Here is a 12,500-nt window from a genome sequence, read left to right as displayed (position 1 = left end):
GCACCGTCGACACTATGATAACCAGACCAGTAGGTCCACCTATAAAAGCACAATACCACACTCCTCCGACAACTACCATTGCTCAGATAAACCAACACCACCAACACACATCCTACACAGAGGGGCACCAAATATCACCACCCGCCCTCGTGTTATACCACATGAAAAATTGCAGAAGTGAGAGACACAGACCCGCCAGCCTCTTGCTACAAGCATCGAACCGACGTGACGTATCTGACGGTGACTCAGGCATCCGCGTACTGCCACCACTATCCACCCCCCCCCCTCTCTGCCCCCTTCCCACACAATACCAAATTTAACCAACTTTATCGCTTAACCTAACTGTGGTTTTACCAGATTATCGCTTAACCTAACTGTGGCTGTACCAGATTATCGCTTAACCTGTGGCTGTACCAGATTATCGCTTAACCTAACTGTGGCTGTACCAGATTATCGCTTAACCTAACTGTGGCTGTACCAGATTATCGCTTAACCTAACTGTGGCTGTACCAGATTATCGCTTAACCTAACTGTGGCTGTACCAGATTATCACTTAACCTAACTGTGGCTGTACCAGATTATCGCTTAACCTAACTGTGGCTGTACCAGATTATCGCTTAACCTAACTGTGGCTGTACCAGATTATCGCTTAACCTAACTGTGGCTGTACCAGATTATCGCTTAACCTAACTGTGGCTGTACCAGATTATCGCTTAACCTAACTGTGGCTGTACCAGATTATCGCTTAACCTAACTGTGGCTGTACCAGATTATCGCTTAACCTAACTGTGGCTGTACCAGATTATCGCTTAACCTAACTGTGGCTGTACCAGATTATCGCTTAACCTAACTGTGGCTGTACCAGATTATCGCTTAACCTAACTGTGGCTGTACCAGATTATCGCTTAACCTAACTGTGGCTGTACCAGATTATCGCTTAACCTAACTGTGGCTGTACCAGATTATCGCTTAACCTAACTGTGGCTGTACCAGATTATCGCTTAACCTAACTCAATTTGTCCCTTAACCTAACTCAATTTGTCCCTTAACCTAACTCAATTTGTCCCTTAACCTAACTCAATTTGTCCCTTAACCTAACTCAATTTGTCCCTTAACCTAACTCAATTTGTCCCTTAACCTAACTCAATTTGTCCCTTAACCTAACTCAATTTGTCCCTTAACCTAACTCAATTTGTCCCTTAACCTAACTCAATTTGTCCCTTAACCTAACTCAAGTTGTCCCTTAACCTAACTCAAGTTGTCCCTTAACCTAACTCAAGTTGTCCCTTAACGTAACTCAAGTTGTCCCTTAACGTAACTCAAGTTGTCCCTTAACGTAACTCAAGTTGTCCCTTAACGTAACTCAAGTTGTCCCTTAACGTAACTCAAGTTGTCCCTTAACGTAACTCAAGTTGTCCCTTAACGTAACTCAAGTTGTCCCTTAACGTAACTCAAGTTGTCCCTTAACGTAACTCAAGTTGTCCCTTAACGTAACTCAAGTTGTCCCTTAACGTAACTCAAGTTGTCCCTTAACGTAACTCAAGTTGTCCCTTAACGTAACTCAAGTTGTCCCTTAACGTAACTCAAGTTGTCCCTTAACGTAACTCAAGTTGTCCCTTAACGTAACTCAAGTTGTCCCTTAACGTAACTCAAGTTGTCCCTTAACGTAACTCAAGTTGTCCCTTAACGTAACTCAAGTTGTCCCTTAACGTAACTCAAGTTGTCCCTTAACGTAACTCAAGTTGTCCCTTAACGTAACTCAAGTTGTCCCTTAACGTAACCCACGTTGTCCCTTAACGTAACCCACGTTGTCCCTTAACGTAACCCACGTTGTCCCTTAACGTAACCCACGTTGTCCCTTAACGTAACCCACGTTGTCCCTTAACGTAACCCACGTTGTCCCTTAACGTAACCCACGTTGTCCCTTAACGTAACCCACGTTGTCCCTTAACCTAACCCACGTTGTCCCTTAACCTAACCCACGTTGTCCCTTAACGTAACCCACGTTGTCCCTTAACGTAACCCACGTTGTCCCTTAACGTAACCCACGTTGTCCCTTAACGTAACCCACGTTGTCCCTTAACGTAACCCACGTTGTCCCTTAACGTAACCCACGTTGTCCCTTAACGTAACCCACGTTGTCCCTTAACGTAACCCACGTTGTCCCTTAACCTAACCCACGTTGTCCCTTAACCTAACCCACGTTGTCCCTTAACCTAACCCACGTTGTCCCTTAACCTAACCCACGTTGTCCCTTAACCTAACCCACGTTGTCCCTTTGCCTAACATAGTTCACTGCTCGGAATCTCTGGTGTCGTTGTTATCCTCATGTAGATGTCTTGCGAGTGTTGCTTACTTTCCACATATTCCCGCTATCCACTGTCAATTGTACTGCAATAGGACTATATCGGCCCCCCCCCCTCCCCTCTCTTTGTGTCTCTGTCCTCTCAAGCTGGTCGGTCTGGCGTTTGAGTGTTAAATGAGCCTCGCAGCTGTTCAGTTGCATTCAGATGTCGACGCCCTCAGTGTACGTCGTGGTATGGTCTGTGTCCATTGTCCGCTGATGTCGTACGCGTAACCCACACGCTGTACCGATCATCGGTAGTTACGTACAGAGTGAAGTAGTGTGATACGTGTGACCGTACGCTGGCTGTGCCCAACGGTGTCGAATCTCAATTTCCATATGTTGTGCTCGATGCTACTTGTCTCGTCTCCCAATAACAGCTAGGTTGCACTGTGGTACGCCGTAGAGGCGTGTGGGAGGAACGTACGAACGCATTGTATGTCACCCTGGGTCGCTGGGGGTGGTGGTGCGGTGAGTCAGGTCAGGTCAGGTCAGCGTGAGCCGTCTGATGTAGTGACGCTTGTATTCCGACTTTGTCGTATTGCCTCACACAAAGTGCTACCCTGGTGGACCGCGTTCCATATCTGGGACATGCCGCAGATGCCGGTTGACAGTGGATCGCGGAAGGGACATCGCATACGTGCGCGGGCCACCTTCCACGTGTTCTCTTCTGCACATGTCGCAGTGTGTATGTGGTCTGATGTAGCGTGTCGTGACACATGACATCCTGGCATGCAAGAATTGTTGAATTCGCAAATGTAGGTGGACATCTACGTTTACTGCCCAAGATACGCAAATGAACTGGAAATCCGTTGTTGAGCGGTTGTTCACGCTGGAGGTGAATCTGTGATGGCGACGATCGGTACAGCTATTAACCGGTTGTTTCAGCGGTACCCGCCACATCCACACACGTGACTAGGCCCATGTGGGTATGAAGCGATACGCGGCGGTGGCTTGGTGGGACTGTTCCCGGCCGGTGAAGGGGGGCCGCCCGGCGTGTTGGCCGCGCGCTGCGTGGGCGCACGCGCAACAGGCGGCTGGTGGGGGGCGCCGAGTGGCAGGAGCGCCAGCCGACGGGCCCGGCAGGCGGCGCAGCTACGCTGCGGCGCACCCTGCACGCGGCGCCTGGCGGCCAAAGTTGGTTCAGCCGAGCCCGGTGCGAAGCGCGGTGGACATCTGCAGTGTGCTGGTCTGATTGAGGACTGTGTGCGTTGAGGATGCGCCGCCGCCTGGCACTCGGCGCCGCGACGCCGTCTGCTGCTCGGTCGCCCCAGCGGTTCTCGCAGGTGGTTTGTATCGCAGTTGTGCGGACGTGTTGGCGCGTGCGCTGTGCTGGGAGAGTTCGCTTCTGCACCCAAGTGGGGCTTTGCCCTTGTGTGGCGCTGGCGTTGGAGCTGCCGGTCACCATAGGTGGCGCGTGTTGTCTCCCGCCGGCAATGCCACGACAGCACGCTCCCGGGCCTCTGTCGGCAGCGGCAAGCTCAGTTGGGAGCAAGGGTGTTCTCACTAAAACCGTCTACTCGCCTAACTCCGGGCGATTGCGCCTCTCTCGAAACCGACCAAGTACCTAGGACGGCGCTGCGCGCCGCCGGGACCTGAGAGGGTTTCGAGGTGTATCGTGCAGGGGAGCTCGGCCTCCTCCTGTTTGCAGAATAATTGAGCGGACGCTTGCGTGTTCGCGCGGGCCCCCGGGACACACTCCCGGGCGGCCGGCTGCTCAGCTCTAGTTGACGCAGCTCCCTGGTTGATCCTGCCAGTAGTCATATGCTTGTCTCAAAGATTAAGCCATGCATGTCTCAGTACAAGCCGCATTAAGGTGAAACCGCGAATGGCTCATTAAATCAGTTATGGTTCCTTAGATCGTACCCACGTTACTTGGATAACTGTGGTAATTCTAGAGCTAATACATGCAAACAGAGTCCCGGTCTGGCGTGAGGTCGGTCGCTCGACGGCGCGTTCGGCGCGGGCCCGCCCGTAGCCGGCGCGCCGTAAGGCACGGAGGCTCGCACTGGGGCGTATCGCTTCCAGACGGGCGTGCCGCGGCACTCCTCACAGGGGAAGTGATGTGTCTCTTACAACCTCTCCTTCCCAAGTGGCTCTTTCCGCCTTCCCGTGGTGCCAGACGTTAAGCTCGGCATTTTGCCGTGCGACAAAAGGGAGAGCTGCGACCCAACCCGATGCGAAAGCGAAGGGTGCGTGGCACAGGGGGAGCTGTGTCGAGGGACGAACATCTGTCCCTTTCTGTTCGCAGGGCCCAGACCAGCAGGAGCTCTGCATGCCGGCGACTTCGTTTGTCGGCGTGGGATCGCGGCGCGAGTCGGCAAGGGTGCTTCGCCGCGCCCCTGGGTAACCGGGGCGTGTTCTGCCAAACCCAGGAGGTGGTGACATCGCCTGGGCCAGGTTAACTGGGTCCAGACCGCCGAACGTCTGGGGGACCGGCCCGCCACCTGAGTAGGAGTGGGTCCTTGGCCGTAAGGTGGAAACTCGGGCTAGTAGGCGGCGAAGGGCGAGAGGTGCATCCGCCTCTCCGGAGTGCGGGGTGCAATTGCCGAGGAGCGTCGCGTGAAATCGCCGATGACGAAGCCATCGATGGGGACCAGTGCGCTGGCAACGGCGTGCTGAACCCGGCAGTTCGATAGGGCCCTTGACCTTGGGGCGAGGTCGGTGGGCGAGCTGCAAGAAGTCCCCCCCCATGCCAGAGGAGCCGGTCCGGGGCAAGAGACGGGCTCCCACTTTCTTCTTTATCACTCGTTAATCATGGCTACAACTATAACGAGTGATTCGAGTGCGCTTTCGAGGGCTTCCGCTGTGCCTGATCCCTCTCCACAAGACGAGGTGGGGCAGGCAGATGTTGATACTGAAACCGTCGCACAGAGGCATAACAGAATCGCCCTGTTGATTGACCAGAACGTGAAAAATGGCAAGATCAGTCAGGCTGCCTTGACCATTATTAAGAATGAACTTTCGGCCTGGGCTATTGCCCATGCAAAATTAGAAGGCCGTTTAGAAGAACTAGAAAAAGAAAACAGCAGGCTGCGAAAACAACCAGCCAAATCCTGGGCGGCAGTGGCTGCGCAAGCGCCCATTAAGCCAACTACCACAAAAGATACAATCGACAGGGTAGCAAAGAGACAAGACACGGCAGTTTTTCTTCGGACGCTGCCAGGACAGGACACAAGTGTAAAAAAGCTACAAGAACTTTTAACTACCACAATAGATCCTGTAAAGGACAAAATAAGAATTAAGAAAGTTAAACCCAGCAAGAACTCTGTAATAGTAGAAGTAGCCTCAGAAGAAGATAAGGAAAAACTACTAAAAAACCAAAAACTGAATGCAGTAATGAAATGTGAACCTCCACGGAAAAGGAATCCTTTGGTGATATTATATGACGTGCCAACTATAATGACTAATGACGAGTTAAGTGAGACAATAAGGGGACAAAATTTTGAAAGCATGAACGCGGAAGAATTCAATAATAAATTCAAACTCAAATTCAAAACAGGACCCCGTGATCGGGACGTTGTCCATCACGTGGCCGAGGTAAATCCACAAATGTGGAAGCAAATTACTGGAATGGGCAGACTATATGTTGGGTTTCATGCAATTAATGTAAGGGATTACATCGTGGTACCTCGTTGCCACAATTGTGGGGACTTGGACCACATTCTCAGGCACTGCACCAGGGGGTCGGCGTGCTCCAAGTGCGGTGACAATGGACACGTACGTAAGGACTGCAAGGCTGCCAGTGTTTGTATTCCCTGTAAGAGTAGAGGGAAAAAACCATGTGGAGCTACAGGACGGAGTTGCCCTACATACAGGATGTTAGAACAACGCCTAATATCCAGAATTGATTATGGTTGAGTCTGACACAACCTGCAGGATGCCAAAGCGAAAATCCCCGAGCAAGAGAAGGAGGGATGCTATGAGGGCTCACAAATTCAGGGAATTTCTGAGATCGCTATCGAGCTCAGAAGTCGAAACAGCAGACACTGCTGTCCAGACAGAGGTATTCATGGTAGATAAAGGACAGCAAACAGAATTTCCCATGCCACTCATGGCTCCCTCCCCTCGAAGCCGGGGATCTGAGCCGAAAACAGACCATCCACGGCAAGGGCATCCTGTGGTAGCGGCAACCCCCAAGGAGAAAATTGAAAAACCATCCATACAGGAAAATATAGTCACAAGTTCGAGTGTGGGTTGCACCTCTGATACATCAATTGTCAGGCTTCCGCCTGTCGATCCGGTGAGGGTGTACCCAAACCTCGAATTTACGATGCAGCTGGCAAGACTGGAGCAGCCGGCAACCCTGACCACTGCCTTGAGACATGTGGTCCGAATTGGACATGAGAACGGCAGAAAGGTAACCTTCTCGGTGATGGAGGCTGTAGATAGAATACAGCTAAAGTCGGTGAATCTCCCCACGGACTTCGGAGCCCTGCGTGACCTGCTAAAGAAACTGTTTGAAAGACGAGGAGAAAAATTTGATTTAGAGGATATATACGTCCAGTCAGTGCTGGCAAACGGAAGAATAACTTTCGATCCGAACAAGACCTGGCCATATGACCGTGTACACACATATTATCCATGACGACTAGGACATCTGTCGGCCAACTAAATACGCACAACAGTCGACTTGTGATGCAGGAACTCCGTAGGGAAGTGGAGGAGAGGAGACTGGATGTACTCTGTTTGCAGGAGCCTTACTCTCTGGCTGGCAAAATTGCTTTTGTGGCCACTACATGGCAAGTCATCAGCTGTGGGGATGCCCCCAAAGCAGCTGTGGTAATCACCAACAAAAAACTGCAGGCAACCTTACTTTCGCAGTACTCAAACAGTCACTGCAACGTCATAGAACTGCAATCTCCAGCAGGCACTATAACACTCATTAACATGTATTTTCAATATGGAGATGATATCGACATACATTTAGACCACCTAACAAGAGTGGCTATGGCGTTGCAGGGACGAAGAGTTGTCATAACTGCGGATATAAATGCGAAGTCCCCCCTATGGTACAGTGGCACAAGGGACGAAAATGGTGGAAAGGTGGAAGAAGTGATTATGTCGTTGCAGCTTGTGGTGGCAAACAAACCGGGAAACTCTCCCACCTATGCGGCGGGAGGGGGGCAAGGCACGAACATCGACGTGACCTTGGTCACGCCAAATGCGGCAAACCTAATACAGAACTGGAAGGTGATAGACAGTGCCACCACAAGCGATCACAACCTTATCACTTTTACCTTAGGGAGCAGGGAGTGCCACTGGGCCATGGGGTGGGAGGTGCAGTTGAACTTCAGGAAAGCCAACTGGGAACGCTTAGCCAGAGAGTGTGACATTCCTCCGTTACCGGATGGTGACAGACAAATTGACATCGACAACAGAGCTGAGGAACTGGTGTGTGCAGTGACTAGAGCGATGAAGGCGGCCGTGCCAACTAGGAGGAGGGCCATGGCGGCCTCGCCGACACCATGGTCTCCTGAGCTGCAGGAGCTGCGTCAGTCTGTCAGAAGGCTGCGAAGGCACTACCAGCGCAGTGTCGTCTGGTGGGAGAAGCAGAGATGGTTACTGCTATACCGGGAGGCAAAGGAAACATTTCAAAAAGAATTAAAAGCGGTCCGAGTTAGAAGCTGGGAGACATTCGTGACCAATCAGCTGGCCTTGGATCCATGGGGGATTCCGTATAAACTAGTAAGAGAAAAGATCCGCTCCCCTATGATGCTGTCCACAGTCAGGCATGGGGATGGGATGACGGACTCATGGCAGGAGACTGCTGAGGTCCTACTCCGATCCCTGTTGCCTGACGACGACAGAACAGAGGATACTGAGGAACAGCGACGGTTGCGAGATTTAGATCTGGGCGACTATACAAATGATGAGGCAGTCCTCCCCTTCTCGGAGGAAGAGGTCGCTGCCCTCATAAAGACAATAAAGAGAGGGAAAGCCCCTGGGCCAGACGGCATTGTGGCGGAGGTGGTGCAGTTCTTGGCCCCACAACTGGTCGCTCCTTTGACCCAGCTGTACAACGAGTGCCTTCGGCAAGGTAAATTCCCGAGGATCTGGAAGGCAGCAAACGTTGTAATCATTAAAAAAGGCCCCGATAAAGATCCAGCTGAGGCAAAGTCTTACAGACCCATCTGCCTTCTGGATGTGCTCGGGAAAATCCTTGAAAAGCTGCTTGCTGATAGGCTGACTGCCCACCGAGTGCTGCACGGGATGAGCGACAGACAGTTTGGCTTCAGGCCTGGGCGTTCCGCATCTGATGCGATCGCCCTGGCGGCCGAGGTCTGTGGTTCGGCCCCGTGCAAGTACATCGTCGGCATCATGGTGGACATTAGTGGCGCCTTTGACAACCTGTGGTGGCCTTCGCTCTTCTCCTGCTTGCGGGAGAAAGAGTGCCCAGGGCCGCTATACGGTTGCCTTAGGAGCTATTGTGTAGATCGGGAGGTCTGGCTATCATCCCCTAGCGGGAGGATTGGAAAACCCATAACAAAGGGATGTCCCCAGGGTTCCGTCTTAGGTCCCCTATTTTGGGATATCCACATGGAGCCACTCTTAAATGCATTGCAACAAAATGAAGATGTGCTAGAGGTGATAGCCTACGCTGATGACCTCCTTCTACTGGTTGGCGGCCGAAGTCGCGAGGACATTGAACCAAAAATAGATAGAGCCATGACGCAACTACTATCATGGTGCCGTAATACCAAGATGACCATCTCACCGACTAAATCAACCTATCTATTACTAAAGGGACAGTTAATAAGAAACCCGACTGTAAGAATTGAGGGCACACCAGTACTCCGACGACGAGAGGGACGTTACTTAGGGATCATCATCGATGAAAGGTGGAACTTCGGAAAGCACATTGAAACCGTGACACAAAGAGCTCTGCAAATTCTCAATAACCTTATCACCATAGGTCATAAAAGATTTCATCTCCCCCCTCACCTTATCAAATTGTATCATAACAGCATACTAACATCAATAGTGGGTTACGGCGCGGGAGTCTGGGCACACAGGCTCACGAGGGTTGTGCCCGCCATGTCGGTGAGAAGGGTTCAAAGGAACATGATATTAAGATCTGTGGGGGCATACAGAACATCTCCGGGAGGGGCCCTACTAGTAATAATGGGGCTTTGTCCTCTGGATATCAAACTCAGGGAACAGGGTGCTTGGTATTGGGCAAAGAAAGGGGACATAGAAAAAGTAGAAGACATCTTGGGAGTTAGGGTTAGGGATAAGGGCGAGATACGGAAGAGGGGTGAAGAGCTATGGCAAGAAGTTTGGGAGGCAGAGGAATCCGGCAGAAGAACTTTCAGCTTCCTGCCGAATGTGAGGGAAAGAATAAGCATGGGTTATTTTGAACCAACTAGGGGTTTGTTCCACTTTCTCACTGGACATGGGCCTTACCCGACGTATCTATGTCGGTTTGGGAAGAGGGCAACGCCTGCGTGTGACTGTGGTGCATCGGAGGGAACTCCCGACCATGTGGTCTACGAGTGCCCCCTTTTCGATGATGTAGCAACTACACTTAGACAGCAACTACCCAACTATGACACGTATATGTTATTAAGACAAGAAGAGACCTTTCGACTGCTAAATCAGTTGGCAAATGAGGTATCACGAAAGGTCCTAACTCAATATCTGAGAGAGCTTTAAGACTTAAAAATTAACATACTAGGTCAATGCCCCAATCCCGTACCGCCTGTGCGTGGACTGGTCGACTGGTAAAGTTGGAATCCGCCACGCGCAGGATAGGGGGAGAGGGGCGACCATACCGGATTTGACAACGCACCGTTTCTGACTTAGAATAGTTCATTAGGTTAGGAAATTAGAATAGGAATTAAAATAGAAACCTGCAGCGAATAAAAGTATTGGCCTGCCCTGTGCCAGGGCGCGTTCACCGGGGTTAGCTCGGTGAGCAAGGCACACAAGTAGGATTGTATAATTATTGGCATATTTGTAACGCTGCAGGCAGTAGAGACTAGTGTAAGTAGTAATACTAGGAGTAGCAGATTTGTTAATTAGTAGGTCTGCCCATTCAACTAACACACTGTCTGTAGATTATAATTAGAAATGTATAAGCTGTACCTAAGTAATGTATTATATCATGACCCACTAATTAATAAGGTGGTGGGTTTTATTGTATAAAATATTTTGTAAGAAATAAAGATTTTTTTTAAAAAAAAAAAAAAAAAAAAAAAAAAAAAAAAAAAAAAAAACAGAGTCCCGACCAGAGATGGAAGGGACGCTTTTATTAGATCAAAACCAATCGGATTGGCTTGTCTGGTCCGTTTGCCTTGGTGACTCTGAATAACTTTGGGCTGATCGCACGGTCCTCGTACCGGCGACGCATCTTTCAAATGTCTGCCTTATCAACTGTCGATGGTAGGTTCTGCGCCTACCATGGTTGTAACGGGTAACGGGGAATCAGGGTTCGATTCCGGAGAGGGAGCCTGAGAAACGGCTACCACATCCAAGGAAGGCAGCAGGCGCGCAAATTACCCACTCCCGGCACGGGGAGGTAGTGACGAAAAATAACGATACGGGACTCATCCGAGGCCCCGTAATCGGAATGAGTACACTTTAAATCCTTTAACGAGTATCTATTGGAGGGCAAGTCTGGTGCCAGCAGCCGCGGTAATTCCAGCTCCAATAGCGTATATTAAAGTTGTTGCGGTTAAAAAGCTCGTAGTTGGATTTGTGTCCCACGCTGTTGGTTCACCGCCCGTCGGTGTTTAACTGGCATGTATCGTGGGACGTCCTGCCGGTGGGGCGAGCCGAAGGGGTGCTTTCGCGTCCCGAGGCGGACCCCGTTTAAATCCTACCAGGGTGCTCTTTGTTGAGTGTCTCGGTGGGCCGGCACGTTTACTTTGAACAAATTAGAGTGCTTAAAGCAGGCAAGCCCGCCTGAATACTGTGTGCATGGAATAATGGAATAGGACCTCGGTTCTATTTTGTTGGTTTTCGGAACCCGAGGTAATGATTAATAGGGACAGGCGGGGGCATTCGTATTGCGACGTTAGAGGTGAAATTCTTGGATCGTCGCAAGACGAACAGAAGCGAAAGCATTTGCCAAGTATGTTTTCATTAATCAAGAACGAAAGTTAGAGGTTCGAAGGCGATCAGATACCGCCCTAGTTCTAACCATAAACGATGCCAGCCAGCGATCCGCCGCAGTTCCTCCGATGACTCGGCGGGCAGCCTCCGGGAAACCAAAGCTTTTGGGTTCCGGGGGAAGTATGGTTGCAAAGCTGAAACTTAAAGGAATTGACGGAAGGGCACCACCAGGAGTGGAGCCTGCGGCTTAATTTGACTCAACACGGGAAACCTCACCAGGCCCGGACACCGGAAGGATTGACAGATTGATAGCTCTTTCTTGATTCGGTGGGTGGTGGTGCATGGCCGTTCTTAGTTGGTGGAGCGATTTGTCTGGTTAATTCCGATAACGAACGAGACTCTAGCCTGCTAACTAGTCGCGTGACATCCTTCGTGCTGTCAGCGATTACTTTTCTTCTTAGAGGGACAGGCGGCTTCTAGCCGCACGAGATTGAGCAATAACAGGTCTGTGATGCCCTTAGATGTTCTGGGCCGCACGCGCGCTACACTGAAGGAATCAGCGTGTCTTCCTAGGCCGAAAGGTCGGGGTAACCCGCTGAACCTCCTTCATGCTAGGGATTGGGGCTTGCAAGTGTTCCCCATGAACGAGGAATTCCCAGTAAGCGCGAGTCATAAGCTCGCGTTGATTACGTCCCTGCCCTTTGTACACACCGCCCGTCGCTACTACCGATTGAATGATTTAGTGAGGTCTTCGGACTGGTACGCGGCATCGACTCTGTCGTTGCCGATGCTACCGGAAAGATGACCACACTTGATCATTTAGAGGAAGTAAAAGTCGTAACAAGGTTTCCGTAGGTGAACCTGCGGAAGGATCATTACCGACTAGACTGCATGTCTTTCGATGTGCGTGTCGTGTCGCGCAACACGCTACCTGTACGGCAGTGGCCGTGCGCCGCGTGCGGAACCACGCGTGCCTCTCAAAACTAGCGGAAGTGTTGTTGTTGTTGTTGTGTGGTACGAGCGCTGAAGCTCTGGAGCGGCTGGCCTGCGGTACCTGGCGCCTGGCGCCGGTTTTGAATGACGTTCGCCCGAGTGCCTG

The sequence above is a fragment of the Schistocerca gregaria genome, unplaced genomic scaffold, assembly GCF_023897955.1.
Source record: "Schistocerca gregaria isolate iqSchGreg1 unplaced genomic scaffold, iqSchGreg1.2 ptg000846l, whole genome shotgun sequence".
Taxonomy (NCBI): Eukaryota; Metazoa; Arthropoda; class Insecta; order Orthoptera; family Acrididae; genus Schistocerca; species Schistocerca gregaria.
This window is presented reverse-complemented; position numbering follows the sequence as displayed.